Here is a 16017-nt window from a genome sequence, read left to right as displayed (position 1 = left end):
CATGAATTCAACTAGATAGCTATCAAATCATTCTGAACACCTGCAAACTCAATTGGAGATCTAAGAAAATAGCTGCAACTCTACAATTAGAAAAGCGACCACTTCCTGCAAGAATGACAAGACAACAAAACTCACCTCAAAAAGAGAACAAAAGGCAGTACTGACTGCCAGGGACCTAATCAGTATGGATCTATGTAGGATGTTGGAACTAAAATTCAGAATAAGGATTATAAAGATACTAGCTGGGCTTGAAAAAAGCATAGAAGGCACTAGAGAATCCCTTTCTGGATAAATAAAAGACTAAAATCTAATCAAGTCAAAATCAAAAAGGCTATTAATGAGATGCAATAAAAAATGGAGGCTCTAACTGCTAGAATAAATGAGGCAGAAGAGAGAATTCGTGATATAGAAGACAAAATGATAGAGAATAAAGAAGCTGAGAAAAAGAAAGATAAACAACTACTGGATTACAAGGGGAAAATTCAAGCGATAAGTGATACCATAAAGCAAAAAATTATTAGAATAATTGGGATCCCAGAAGAAGAGAGAGAGAGAGAGAGAGGCAGAAGGAATATAGCGGAGAACTTCCCTAATCTGGGAAGGAAATAGGCATTTAAGTCCAGGAGGCACAGAGAACCCCCTAAAAATCAATAAAAATAGGTCAACACCTCGACATATAATAGTGAAACTTGCAAATCTCAGAGACAAAAAGAAAATCCTGAAAGCATCTCAGGATAAGAGGTCCATAACCTACAAGGGTAGAAACATTAGGCAGACCTATCCACAGAGATCTGGCAGGCCAGAAAGGACTGGCATGATATATCAGGGTGCTAACTGAGAAAAATATGCAGCCAAGAGTACTTTATCCAGCAGGGATGTCATTCAGAATAGAAGGAGAGATTAGCTTCCAGGACAAACAAAAACTAAAAGAATTTGTGATCACTAAACCAGCCCTGCAAGAAATAGTAAAGGGGATCCTTTAAGTGAAGAGAGAGCCCAAAAATAACATAGACCAGACAGGAACAGAGACAATATACAAAAATAATGACTTTACAGGTAATACAATGGCACTAAATTCATATCTTTCAATAGTTACTCTGAATGTAAATGGGCTAAATGCCCCAATCAAAAGACACAGGGTATCAGATTGGATAAAAAATCAAGACCCATCGATATGGCTGTCTTCAAGAGACTCATTTTAGACCCAAAGACACCTCCAGGTTAAAAGTGAGGGGGTGGAAAACCATCTATCATGCTAATGGACATCAAAAGAAAGCTGGGGTGGCAATCCTTATATCAGACAAATTAGATTTTAAACCAAAAACTGTAATAAGAGATGAGGAAGGACACTCTATCATAATTAAAGGGTCTATCCAGCAAGAAGATCTAACAATTGTAAATATTTATGCCCCTAACGTGGGAGCAGCCAATTATATAAGCCAATTAATAACAAAATCAAAGAAACACATTGACAATAATGCAATAATAGTAGGGGACTTTAACTCCCCCTCACTGCAATGGGCAGATTATCTAAGCAGAAGATCAGCAAGGAAATAAGGGCTTTGAATTACACACTGGACCAGATGGACTTCACAGATATATTCAGAACATTCCATCCCAAAGCAACAGAATACACATTCTTCTCAAGTACACATGGAACATTCTCCAGAATAGATCACATCCTGGGTCACAAATCAGGCCTCAACTGGTACCAAAAGATTGAGATCATTCCCTGCATATTTTCAGACCATAATGCTTTGAAACTGGAACTCAATCATAAGAGGAAAGTTGGAAAGAACTCAAACATGGAGGTTAAAGAGCATCCTACTAAAGAATGAATGGGTCAACCAGGAAATTAAAGGAGAATTTTTAAAAAATCATGGAAACAAATGAAAATGAAAACACAACTGTTTGGGATGCAGCAAAGGCTGTCCTAAGAGGGAAGCAATACAAGCCTTTCTCAAGAAACAAGAAATGTCTCAAATATACAACCTAACCTTACACCTAAAGGAGCTGGAGAAAGAACAGCAAATAAAGCCTAAACCCACTAGAAGAGAATTAATAAAGATTAGAGCAGAAATCAATGAAATAGAAACCAAAAGAACAGTAGAACAGATCAATGAAACTAGGAGCTGGTTCTTTGCAAGAATTAATAAGATTGATAAACCCCTGGCCAGACTTATCAAAAAGAGAAAGGACCCAAATAAAATCATGAATGAAAGAGGAGAGATCACAACCAACACCAAAGAAATACAACAATTATAAGAACATATTATGAGGAACTATATGCCAACAAATTAGAAATCTGGAAGAAATGGGTGCATTCCTAGAAATGTTTAAACTGCCAAAACTGAAACAGGAAGAAATAGAAAACCTGAGCAGACCCATAATCAGCAAGGAAATTGAAGCATTGATCAAAAATCTCCCAACAAACTAGAGTCCAGGGCTGAATGTCTTTCCAAGGGAATTCTACAAAACATTTAAAGAAGAATTAATACCTATTCTTCTGAAGCTGTTTCAAAAAATAGAAATGGAAGGAAAACTTCCACATTCTTTCTATGAGGCCAACATTACTTTGATCCCCAAACCAGACAAAGACCCCACCCAAAAGAATTACAGACCAATATCCCTATGAACACAGATGCAAAAATTCTCACCAAAATACTAGCTAATATCCAACAGTACATTAAAAGAATTATCCACCACAACTAAGTGGGATTTATTCCTGGGATGCAAGGTTAGTTCAAGATCTGCAAATCAATCAACATGATACAGTACATTAATAAAAGAAAGGACAAGAACCATATGATCCTCTCAATAAATGCAGAAAAAGCATTTGACAAAGTACAGTATCCTTTCTTGGTTAAAACTCTTACCATTGTAGGGATAGAGGGAACATACCTCAATATCATAAAAGCCATATACAAAAAGCCCACAGTGAATATCATTCTCAATGGGAAAAAACTGAGAGCTTTTCCCCTAAGGTCAGGAACATGGCAGGGATGCCCCCCATCACCACTGTTGTTCACCATAGTACTGGAAGTCCTAGCCTAAGAAATCAGACAACAAAAAGAAATAAAAGGCATCTGAATTGGCAAAGAAGAAGTCAAACTTTCAATCTTCACAGATGACATGATACTCTATGTGGAAAACCCAAAAGACACCACCCCAAACTTGTTAGAACTCATACAAGAATTCCATGAAGTGGCAGGATATAATATCAATGCACAGAAATCAGTTGCATTTCTATACACTAACAATGAGACAGAGGAAAGAGAAATTAAGGAGTTGACCCCATTTACAATTGCACCAAAAACCCTAAGTTAATTAGGAATAAACCTAACCAAAAAGGCAAAGGATCTGTCCTCAGAAAACTTATGGAAGAAGTTGAGGAAGTCACAAAGAAATGAAAAAACATTCCATGCTCATGGATTGGAAGAACAAATATTGTTAAAATGTCTATGCTACCTAGAGCAATCTATACATTCAATGCAATCTCTATCAAAATACCATTATCTTGGGGCGCCTGGGTGGCTCAGTCGTTAAGCGTCTGCCTTCAGCTCAGGTCATGATCCCAGGGTCCTGGGATTGAGCCCCGCATCGGGCTCCCTGCTCGGCGGGAAGCCTGCTTCTCCCTCTCCCACTCCCCCTGCCTGTGTTCCCTCTCTCGCTGTGTATCTCTCTGTCAAATAAATAAATAAAATCTTAAAAAAAAAAATACCATTATCTTTTTTTCACAGAGCTGGAACAAATAATCCTAAAATTTGTATGGAGGCAGAAAGACCCCGGATAGCCAAAGGAATAATGGAAAAAAAAAAAAAAGGAAAAAGAAAAAACAAAGCTGGTGGCATCACAATTCCGGACTAAAAGATGTATTACAAAGGTGATAATCATCAACACAGTATGGTACTGGCACAACAACAGACACATAGATCAATGGAACGGAACAGAGAACCCAGAAATGGACCCTCAACTCTATGGTCAACTAATCTTCGACAAGGCAGGAAAGAACATCCAATGGAAAAAAGACAGTCCCTTCAACAAATGGTGTTGGGAAAACTGGACAGCCACATGCAGAAGAATGAAACTGGACCATTTCCTTACACCACACATAAAAATAGACTCAAAATGGATGAAAGATCTAAATGTGAGACAGGAATCCACTAAAATCCTAGAGGAGAACACGGGCAGCAACCTCTATGACCTCGGCTGCAGCAACTTCTTGCTAGACACATCTTCAAAGGCAAGGGAAACAGAGGCAAAAATGAACTATTGGAACTTCATCAAGATAAAAACCTTTTGCACAGCAAAGGAAACAGTTGACAAAACCAAAAGACAACCGACAGAATGGGAGAAGATACTTGCAAATGACATATCAGATAAAGGCTAGTATCCAAAATCTATAAAGAACTTATCAAACTCAACACCCAAAGAACAAATAATCCAATCCAAATCATGAACAGAGATTTCTCCAAAGAAGACATACAAATGACCAATATACACATGAAAAAATGCTCAACATCACTTGGCATCAGGGAAATACAAATCAAAACCATAATGAGATACCACCTCACACTTGTCAGAATGGCTAAAATTAACCACTCAGGAAATAATAGATGTTGGCGAGGATGCAGAGAAAGGGGAACCCTTTTACACTGTTGGTAGGAATGCAAGCTGATGGAGCCACTCTGAAAAACAGCATGGAGGTTCCTCAAAAAGTTGAAAATAGAGCTACCCTATGACCCAGCAACTGCACTACTATGGATTTACCCCAAAGATACAAATGTAGTGATCTGAAGGGGCACCTGCACCCCAATGTTTATAGCAGCAATGTCCACATAGCCAAACTATGGAAAGAGCCCAGATGTCCATTGACAGATGAATGGATAGAGAAGTGGTATATATATATATATACAATGAAATACTACTCAGCCTTCAAAAAAAAAAAAAAAAGAGAAAAGAAATCTTGCCATTTACAATGACGTGGATGCAACTGGAGGGTATTATGCTAAGCAAAGTAAGTCAATCAGAGAAAGACAATTATCATATGATCTCACTTATGTGGAATTTAAGAAACAAAACAGAAGATCATAGGGGAAGAGAGGAAAAAATAAAACAAGACAAAATCAGAGAGGGAGACAGACCATAAGAAACTCTTAATCATAGGAAACAAACTGAGGGTTGCTGGAGGGGAGGGGGGTGGGGGAATAGGGTAACTGGGTGATAGCCATTAAGGAGGGCACTTGATGGAATGAGCACTGGGTATTATATAAGACTGATGAATCATTGACCTCTACCTCTGAAACTAATAATATACTATATGTTAATTAATTGAATTAAACCATAGACTCCTACATATTTATTAACTTAAAAGTATTTATAAATACTTATTCACTGTAATTTTGATTAATGGAGAATACATTTCATCATTTGAGAGTACAGAAAGGCAACATTTGTATATAAATAAATAACCCTATTTAAAAAATAAAAGCTATTTCAAAGCAAAAAAAAAAATTGTGTCCTAGAAAGAGGTAGAAGAAACTATCCTTGGTTTTTGGGTCTATGGAAGGATGCTAGTTCTAAACATGGAGTTTGGAGTATCTGTCTTTGAGGCTGAGAGAGCAAGGGGAAAAATTGTTTCAATCTGAATTTGTGGTGATATCTGAATGCCCCAGTTAAAAGTGTATCTAGTAATTTGAGAGTAAAAGTCTGAGAGGCTGTAGCTGAGAAAAGCTTAGGAGAAAAAAATTAATCTGCACTGTAATCACATTGCATATGGCTAATTTGCTTTAGGGAAGCAGCAATGTGTACTATAGTAGGTCTTAACCTCAGCTAATCGTTGACATTTCCTAGGGAGCTTTTAAAATTATATATATATATAGTCTCAGAAATCACCAGGAATCACCGGAGTGATAAAAGGGAGAAGCCAGTGGCTTCAAAACCTATTTTTACCATTTCCTAAAAGTATGTCCTTGAACAAGTTATTTAACCCCTCTGAGCCTCAGTTTCTAACCTGTAAAATGGGACTAATAGTAGCTATTTTATAGTGTTATAGGTGCTCTCTCAATAAATGGAAACTTCTGTTCCCCTTTCACCCCATTAATACATATTTCTTACTCTCGGATGCCCCAAACAAAAAGTATGCTCTAGGATCTAAGCTGGGAGTGTAATTTAACCAATTTAGTATTAAAGGGGGCTATACATTAGAAATAAGAGGCAAGACCACACTTTTTGCAATTTAAGGCCTTGGGTAGGGCAGCAGTACAGTAAAGCAGGGGAGAAGATGCAGAGCCTTGCTTTTCAGGATGCATGTGTTGCTTTGGCAAACGGGCATGACCAGAGAAGTAGTGTCAGGGAATGTTCTCTCCCTTTTCAAGTGACCCTGTATTGCCCAAGGACCACCTCACACTCCGGGAAACATGCTGGGGCTCCCTAAGAAGTTGCCAGAAACCTTGTTTAACCTACAGCAATGTGAGGAGGCTAGTACCTATCTTTCCGTGCCATAGGTGTTTGTTTATTTTATTTTATTTTTTTAAGTTTCTTCTGGTCACTGCTTTCTTTTTTTTATTATGTTATGTTAGTCACCATACAGTAAGAAATATTGGGGGGTTCTATAAAAGGAGAAAGACCCCAAGAGTGATATAGAATATACATAGGCGTTTAACTGTAACACAGCTCAAGAGAGATAAAGAAAAGCAGGAATTCATTTGGTGTTTGACTAAAATTGGGTAAGACTACAAAGAGCAATTTTGTAACCTATAATTCCTTTACTTCTAACATGAGTATGTTCCTTCCTCATTCAATATTTTCATGCCATGTATTTTTGTTTGTTTGTTTTTTAAGGCTTCATAGTATTCCATTGAATAATTATGCTGTATTATTTAACCAAACCCCTAAAAAAAGATATTTTTTTCATTTCTTTTAAAGTATTTATTATCATAAACATACTATAATTAAAATCTTCTTTCCTCTATCTTTGTGTGTACCTCTGTTCTAGGATGGATTCCTAGAAGTGGAAATATTAGGCTTTCAATACACATTGCCAAATGATCACCAGAAACTTCTAACAATCTGTATTTCTTTGATGTCACATTGAAGTGTCATTTTACTACACCTTTGTCATTAGTGTGTCATTGCTATTTTTAAAATTTCTGTGAATTTGTGAGATAATCAATAATAATAATAGCTAATGCATGTATAGTGCTTACAATGTGCCAGGCATTGTTCTAGCACTTTACATAGTAAGCAGTAGGAGACAGAATTCTAAGATGGCCCCCAAGACTTCCTGTCCCGTAGTGTGCATGCTTTATATAATCCCCAGGAGTATGAATATACTGTGTTAGACTCACTCCTGTGATTTTTTTTTTTTTTTTTGACTGGAGGTTTTTTTGTTTTTGTTTTTTTTAAATTTTATTTTATTATGTTATGTTAGTCACCATACAATGCATCATTAGTTTTTGATGTAGTGATCCACAATTCATTGTTTTCATATAACACCCAGTGCTCCATGCAGTACGTGCCCTCCTTAATACCCATCACCAGGCTAGCCCATCCCCCCACCCCCTCCCCTCTAAAACCCTCAATTTATTCCTGTGATTTTGTTATTTTATATTGCAAAAGGATTTTGCAGAGGTAATTAAGGTCCCAGATCGGTTGACCTTATGATAGGTTATCGAGTGGGCTGCTTTTATCACATGAGTTCTTTAAATCAAGGTTTAATGGTCAGAGACGGAGGAGGTCAGAGGTTCAAAGCATGAGAAGGATTTAACATGAGAGTGATTATCCCTGGTGGTCTTGAAGATGGAAGGAGCCACTTGGCAAGGAATGGAAGCAATCTCTAGTTGTAGAAAGTGGCCACTGTCTGAAAACAAGTAAGGAAAAGTTGCCCTCAGTCCTATCACTGCAAGTCACTGAATTCAGCCAACAATAAGAATAAGATTGCAAATGGTTTTGTCCAGAGCACCCACAGAAAAACTGAGCCTGGTTGGTACCTTGCTTTCACCCTTGTCATATCCTGAGCAAAGAACCCAGCCATGCCATACCAGACGTTTGACCTACAGAGCTATGAGCTAATAAATGCCTATTGTTTTTAAAACACATAGGACAGGGGCGCCTGGGTGGCTCAGTTGCTTAAGCAACTGCCTTCGGCTCAGGTCATGATCCTGGAGTCCCGGGATCGAGTCCCACATCGGGCTCCCTGCTCAGCAGGGAGTCTGCTTCTCCCTCTGACCCTCCCCCCCCTCATGTGCTCTCTCTCTCTCTCAAATAAATAAATAAAATCTTTAAAAACAAACAAACAAACAAAAAAAAACACATAGGACACAGAAGCCAACTTGAAGAGCTTTCTCCTGACTAACCTGAGGGTAATTTGAGCATCACAATAAATAATTACAGTAACAGGGCACCTGACTAGTTCAGTCAGCAGAACATGCAACTCTTGATCTCAGGGTTGTAAGTTTGAGCTCCATGTTGGGTATAGAGATTACTTAAAAATAAAATCTTCTTTTTAAGATTTTATTTATTTAAGAGCGAGAGAGAGAGCAGGAGCAGGGACAGAAGGAGAGGGAGAAGCAGGCTCCCTGCTGAGCGGGGAGTTGGATGTTTAATCGATTGAGCCACCTGGACACCCCTTAAAAATAAAATCTTAAGAAAAAATAATTACAGTAACAGATGATAATCCACTGAATAAAATGAATCTATACAGATACAGGCAAATAAATACACAAATTAAATGTTTAATTTGGGATATTTATAGCATTTCAAAGTAAGTCTTTACAAAATACTTATTAATTACAAGTGGAAAAAGTGGCAGATGCTACCTTAAGTGTTCAAAATGAATATCATCAGGGGGTGCCTGGGTGGCTCAGTCGTTAAGCGTCTGCCTTCGGCTCAGGTCATGATCCCAGGGTCCTGGGATCGAGTCCCACATCGGGCTCCTTGCTCAGTGGGGAGCCTGCTTCTCCCTCTGCCGCTCCCTGACACTCTGCCTACTTGTGATTCCTCTCTCTCTCTGTGTCAAATAAATAAATAAAATCTTCAAAATGAACATCATCAGTAATGGACAAATGGAAATCAGGTGATAGGATGCAGTGAGAAGCATGCAAATCACTTCTGTGACATTCCTGTCAAAGATGTATAACCTGAGTCTAACTGTGAAGAAACATCAGAGAAACCCAAACTGAGGAGCATTCTACAAAATAACTGTTCTATGATCTTCAAAATTATGAGGATCATGAAAGTCAAAGACTGAATAGCAATTTCAGACTGAAGAGACATGACAACTACCTGCAATGCTTAATTCTGAACTCAAGTTTTTTACTATAAAGAACATTATTGAAACAATTGGCAAAACTTGAATGGGGTCTGAGGATTAGTTGATAGTAGTGTTTATCAGTGTTAATTTCTTGTTAATAATTATCTTGTGGTTATGCAGGAGAATGTTCTTGTTAGTAGGAAAGACACCCTCAAGTGTCTTTAGGAGTGATGGGGAATCAGGGCAGCAGCTTCCTCTGAAATGGAGACTTCCTTCAGAAAAATAAATTTATGCTGTTCTTGCAAATTTTCTGTAAGTCTGTGATTGTTTGAGATTTTTAATAAATTATTAAGTATTTTAAAAAGAAAATGTTTTTCTTTCTTTAATCACTTGCAAATTTACAAAATAGAGAGCAAAAAATTAAAAATCTATTCACATTTTTTTCTGTTGCACTGTGGTATACAGCTTTTAATCATTTATTAAATATTCATGTATGTACATATATATACACACTTTATAAAATTAAAATTCTTCCTATTTTGTATCTTGCTTTAAGATTTTTATATTTATATGTAATCTATATCTCATTAAATAGTCTTCTACAATATTAATTTTTTAAAATATTTTATTTATTTGAGAGAGAGAATGAGAGAGAGAGTGGGAGGGAGAGGGAGAGAGAATCTGAGGCAGACTCTGCACTGAGCATAGAGCCCTGCTTGGGGCTCAGCCCCATGACCTCAAGATTATGACCTGAGCTGAAACCAAGAGTCAGCTGCTTAACTGACTGAGCCACCCAGGCGCCCCTACAATATTAATTTTTATGGTGACTTTTTTTTGCATGTGAAATACATTATGATACTGTTTGAAACGTTCAGATTTGGTTTTATAATTAGTTGAGTGCCTCTCATCAAGTTTGTCAGCTCTGTCACCATGGCAAATTAATGTCAACTAGCAATTATAAAGAAAAAAGACATCTTGAACAAGTAAATTATGCAAACTTTAAAGAAGAATAATGTCTGCTGTTAATGTATCCTTTTTCTTATAAATACCTCCCCTTGGACAGAGCCAGAAGTATCATTTTCTTGACCCAAGAAGACACTAGTATTGATGAATATTTTACTACCCACTTCACCTCATAGCCTCATTCCCAATGACCAAAGTCAAATAGTAAATTTGTGAATTTACCACAATTTATTGATTCAACCACTGATAGATATTTGAGTAGTTTATGATTTGGGGCTACTAGGAATAGTGCTGCTATGAACATTCTTATACATATCTTCTGGTGAATGTATGTACACATTTCTGTTGGGTACATGTAGGAGTAGATTGACTGGATCATAGTAGCTGAATTGCCAGTGAGTTTTCTAAAGCAGTTGTACCAACTTACACTCCCACCAGCAATGTATGAATGTTCTGTTTGCTCTACCTTCTTACCAACATTTGATATTTCCTATCTTTTTCATTTTAGCTACTCTAGTATGTTTATAGATGTACTACATTTTGGTTTTAAATTGATTTTCCTGGGGCACCTGGGTGACTCAGTTCATTGTCTGACTCTTGATTTCGGCTCAGGTCATGATCTTAGGGTTGTGGGATTGAGCCCTGTGAGGGTCTCACACTCAGCATGGAGTCTACTTGTCCCTCTCCCTCTGCTCCTCCCCTACTCCCATGTTCTCTCTCTCTCAAAAAAATAAAATCCTTTATGGGCGCCTGGGTGGCTCAGTTGGTTAAGCGACTGCCTTCGGCTCAGGTCATGATCCTGGAGTCCTGGGATCGAGTCCCGCATCGGGCTCCCTGCTCAGCACGGGGTCTGCTTCTCCCTCTGACCCTCTTCCCTCTTGTGCTGTCTCTCATTCTCTCTCTCAAATAAATAAAATCTTAAAAAAAAAAATCCTTTAAACAATAAATTGTATTTTCCTAATGAATAAAGTTGAACCCTTTTAATATGTTTATTGGCCATTTGGATATCCTTTTTTTGTGGAGTGTTTATTCAGGTGTTCTGCCTCATTTCTATTGGGTTCTCTGACTTTTCCTTATTAATTTGTAGGCATTTAAATATATCTATATTCTGGATACAAGCCTTTTGTTGAATATGTGTATTACAGATATATTTTCCCACTATTTCCATTGCCTTTTTACTATATTAATGGTGTATTTGGATGAACAAAAGTTCTTAATTTTAGGATTTCCCAACTTATTACATTTTCCATTTATGATTAGCTTTTTTTGTGAACTGTTTAAGAAATCTTTGCCAACTCCAAGGTCATGAATATGTTCTCCTATGTAATCTTCTAAAAGCTTCATTTTTTTTATCTTTCACATTTAGATCTTCAATACATCTGGAATTGATTTTGGTGAATGTTGGGAAGTAGGGGGTCAAGATTCATTTTTTCCATATGGATATCCAGCTATCCCAGGACCATTTATTGAAGACTGTTCTTTGCACACTACAGTGTGACTGACTTCTGTCATAAATCAGGTGACCATATATTTATGGATCTGTTTCTTGCCTCTCTATACTGTTCACTGGCCTATTTGTCCATCCTTATGCCAATAACACATTGTCTTAATTACTACAGTTTCATAATGGATCTTGATATATGGTACTATAAATCCTCCAGCTTTGTTCTCTTCTTCAAGATTTCCTTGGCTATCCTTTGTCCTTCATATTTCTATACACATTTTAAATCAGCTTGCCAATTTTTACCAAAAATCTTCTAGGATTTCAACTGAGGTATATAAATTAATTTTGAAGAATTGACATGTTTATAATATTGCCTTTTCTATCATTTAAGTAATTTGCCAAGAGTTCCATAATTTAAAAGTGGTGAGTTGGAATTCACTGTTCTGCAGCCTTATTCCAAAGCCCAACACTCCTCTAGAGTTAAAGGGTATCTTAGTTTTGAGAATGTGCTGTTTTCATATCAATTAAATTTTAAACAAACCCATGTTGTTGGCAATGTTTTCTACAGGAGCAGGTTTTTAAAATCTCCCATTGCATGGATGTCTCATGCATCTGATGTCTTCAATTGCCACTGACAAGTAGTAGTGGTCATATGTTAGTGATTATTTTATGTATTATTGACCATTGTATTTTGGACCAAATTATTTCAATGGTGTTTTTAAAGCCAAGTGGAAAATCCCATGCAGGCAAATTCTGTTTGTCCTTGGGTTACATGACATTTGGCCCTCTCATCACCCTCCCCCTTACTCTCCTCGTGCACCACTGCAGGCAGAAAGAACTCATCTTTCACTCTTTTGTTAAGGGAGAGAAATTTATTTTTCTTCTACCTCCCCCAGCTTTCAAAAGATATTATTGAGATTTTCCATGCAAGGACTTCCAACTTTATTCAGAGAATTTGGATCCCTGTGGAAAGAGAACATGAAATAGAGGATAGCAGAGGATTTCTTTCTCCTTTTCTGTGTGAAGAATTAGGTTGAAACAAAAATTGAAGCAGGAAAAGACTGACATCTCTCATTACATCTTCTGCATTCAGCCCATCTGCTCACATCAGATAGATGTTCCCTCTCTTTTCTCCAGAGTGGAGTTGCTCATCCTGAGTTAGTTGCCTCCTGCCAATGAAAATCCCACCACACCTGCCTTAGTTAGGGCCCACTTTTGTGTTTGAAAATTACCTGCTCTACCTCCTCTACAGTAAAACTTCTAATCACTTCAGTGAAGCTGATGTAAACTGTGAGTTTGTCTTTATAGGGAGGAGGATGCCTTCTTTTTTGACCAAACTTAAGGGAACTAGAAAGTAGAAATAGGAAATGAACACAATCTTTTTCTTTCTTTGTTCTTTTAAATTTTCTTTTTCTTCACACTTTCTTTCCCTCCTCTAAACTATCTTAATTCCTTCAACCTTTTCCTTTCATTTCTTCATGCCTTCACCTTGAAGATCTTTCCCTTACACAAAAATGAATTACTAGGGCGCCTGGGTGGCTCAGTTGGTTAAGCGACTGCCTTCGGCTCAGGTCATGATCCTGGAGTCCCGGAATCGAGTCCCGCATCGGGCTCCCTGCTCAGTGGAGAGCCTGCTTCTGCCTCTCTCTCTGCCTGCCTCTCTGCCTACTTGTGCTTTCTCTCTGTGTGTCAAATAAATAAATAAAAAAAATCTTTAAAAAAAATGAATTACTATTTCCTACCCATTATAATTATTTCATTCATTCAAAATGTGTTAGTGCTACTGTGTTCCAAGCAGTGTCATTTAACAGAGTCTTATAGTTTTTATTGTTAAAGAGTGGTCGATTGCCATTTTTTATTAAAAATTTAAAAAATGTATTATTTTAAGAGAAAATTTCTCTTCACATAGTTGATACTTTGTGGAAAAACTATTTATCCTGGAGTATTGAAAACCCACAGATACATTCTTCTGTGTTATTTTTTTGATAGGGAAATTAAGTTTCTGAAGATTTTTCTTTTTTCCCCTTCCAGAACTACCTACACTCTTTACCTACTCTCTTTCAGCTATGTTGAACTGCAAATGAAACTCTATTGGAGTTTTCAAATAGGAATTTTTCTAGCTGTGATTTTCTCATGCTACTATTGAAAAGCAACCACAGTAATATTTTCTAGTATTTTATCCTATGCTGTATTGATGGGTACTTTTCTAGAAGAATTTTTATACTGTTTTATATGGAAAGGCATCAATACTTCCTGGGTGCTTCATATTTTCCCATTCTGTATCAGTTGGGAATTTTGTTTGGCTGAAAGTTACAGAACCTGCATGCAGAAGCTTGGGATTTATTTCTCTCATAACAAGTCCAGAGAGTAGTAGTCTATAGCTGGTGTAGCAGATTCTTGATATCATCAGTGTCCCGAGCTCCCTTTGGCTTTCTTCTCTGGGATACTTAGTATATATCTTTAATCCCAATACTCACTACATAGTCACAGATGGCCTCTCCATGTCATTTCACATCCATATTTCCAGGCAAGAAGAAAGGAGGAAGGACAGGGAGGGGGCAATGCTCATATGAAGAAACAAATCTTGTGCCCCAATTCCCAGCAGACCTCTGCTTATATCTCATTGGCTGGAACTGTGTCACATGGTCAGTTAGAATCTCGGGGATATCAAGGAAGGCCAATCTTTTAATCCTGGACAAAACTGGGTTCTGCTAAGAAGGAAAAAAGGGAGAATGGATATTGACACCTAGCTATGTCTGCCACAGTTTTAAAATTAAGATGATGTAATTTCTTCAGCAATAATAGTGGAGTAGTGGAAAATTCCATTTAATTGTTGAACTCTATAACCTTGCTGGTGGCCTTGATGTTAATAGTTTTCTTTTAATGAATAAACTTGTGATCAAAAGAATGAGCAGTGCATTTGTGACCATTAAGTAAAATTTAAAAATACTGTGTTTTGAATTATTTGTTAAAGAAGATGTCAGAAGAAATTTCTTGTATAAGGCACATCAAATTTGTATAAAAATTATTTGATTAGGGGCACCTGGGTGGCTCAGTCAGTTAGGCATTCAACTCTTGGTTTCAGCTCAGATCATGATCTCAGTCAGGGTCCCGAGATTGAGCCTGGCCTCAGGCTCTACGCTGGAATTGGAGCCTGCTTAAGAGTCTCCCTTTCCCTCTCCCTCTACCCCTACCTGCCCCCTGCTAACACATGTGCACTCTCTCTCTCTCTCCCCTCCTCAAAAAAATTTGATTATATTCAAAATTAAAGATAAAGTTAACTGGATATTTCAGATTGGGCTTTACAGGGTTGTCACAACCTGGGAGGGTCAAGGTCCTTTAGAGGTAGTCCAAGTTTAGCAGGTTCAGAAATGGGTGCAGTTGGGTTATTAGGCCCTGGGGCTCTCACTGGTAGAGCCCACCAGATAATCACTTATAAACTCAAATGTAATCATATTAACTCTACAATAGATAATATAATTATTTAGAAATAAGACCTTTGGGGGTAATGTTTATTACTCTTAGTTATATAAATATACATGTATACATTTTCTTTGTAAAAAAGCAAAGATTTGATTACAGATAGTTAGATTCCCCTTTGAAACTAACTTCCAGTTGCAGTATCCTCTCTAGTTTGGTCTATTTGTATATCTTTTAGACTTTTGTCCTTGGTAGAATGCATGTGTGGGGGAGTGTGTGTATAATATGCATAACATTTTTTGGTGTCTTTCCATGTTTATGTAATGGTATCATATGGTATGTATCATGGTGCAACTTGTTTTTTTCATTGAACAATACATGTTGGAGATAAAACCAGATAATCTGTGTGTACTATGCAAAGAATGTTCTTCTTACCTTCAAACCCTTGAAGAGGTAAGATGACACAGATGTGTTATATGCTCAAGGGACACCTTCAACTGTCATTAACATGAATTTATAGTCAGAGCTGAAACTCACCAAGATAAAGTAGGGGTATTTCTCCTTTCTTACTTCTTGACATAGACCTTAGTGCACTGCCCATTTTGATTTGGAGTTTGTTTTTATAATGATTTTCATCTCATACGAGTGAGCCTAGATCTTAAACATTGGAAAAGAGGAAGGGAAACTATGTGTTTGCCTCTAATAGTACCATGCCTTAGGGACAGGGCCATGATCTGTAATGCAATCACTTGATGCTTTTTTAGCAAATATATGTTGAGTGTCTAGTATATGACATACACTATTTTAGGCACTCTGGAGAAATAGAGATAATCAGCAAAAGGCCTTGCTTTTTGCCCAGGGCAGGTCTCTCTGCAGAGCCTGAATAAATATATATCCCTCAGTCTAGTCTATGATAGATGTTCAATAAGCACCAAAT

The 16017-nt window shown here is 37.3% G+C and overlaps 1 protein-coding gene across 5 annotated transcripts in view; it reads left to right on the top strand.

Annotated features, from left to right (window-relative positions):
* CCDC148 (coiled-coil domain containing 148) overlaps positions 1-16017 on the top strand; it is a 236543-nt gene that overhangs the window by 50110 nt on the left and 170416 nt on the right. Inside the window, exon 2 of one of the 5 annotated variants that reach the window (XM_064586584.1) lies at positions 11583-11735. The exons of the other annotated variants lie outside the window; for them this stretch is intronic. The gene's annotated coding sequence lies outside the window, so the exon portion shown is untranslated. The remainder of the gene's footprint in view (positions 1-11582; positions 11736-16017) is intronic. 5 annotated transcript variants of the gene reach the window in all.

Source organism: Mirounga angustirostris, unplaced genomic scaffold (genome assembly GCF_029215605.1).
Source record: "Mirounga angustirostris isolate CCGP_5_RB_7025 unplaced genomic scaffold, mMirAng1.0.hap1 SCAF_3, whole genome shotgun sequence".
Lineage (NCBI taxonomy): Eukaryota > Metazoa > Chordata > Mammalia > Carnivora > Phocidae > Mirounga > Mirounga angustirostris.
This window is presented reverse-complemented; position numbering and strand designations above follow the sequence as displayed.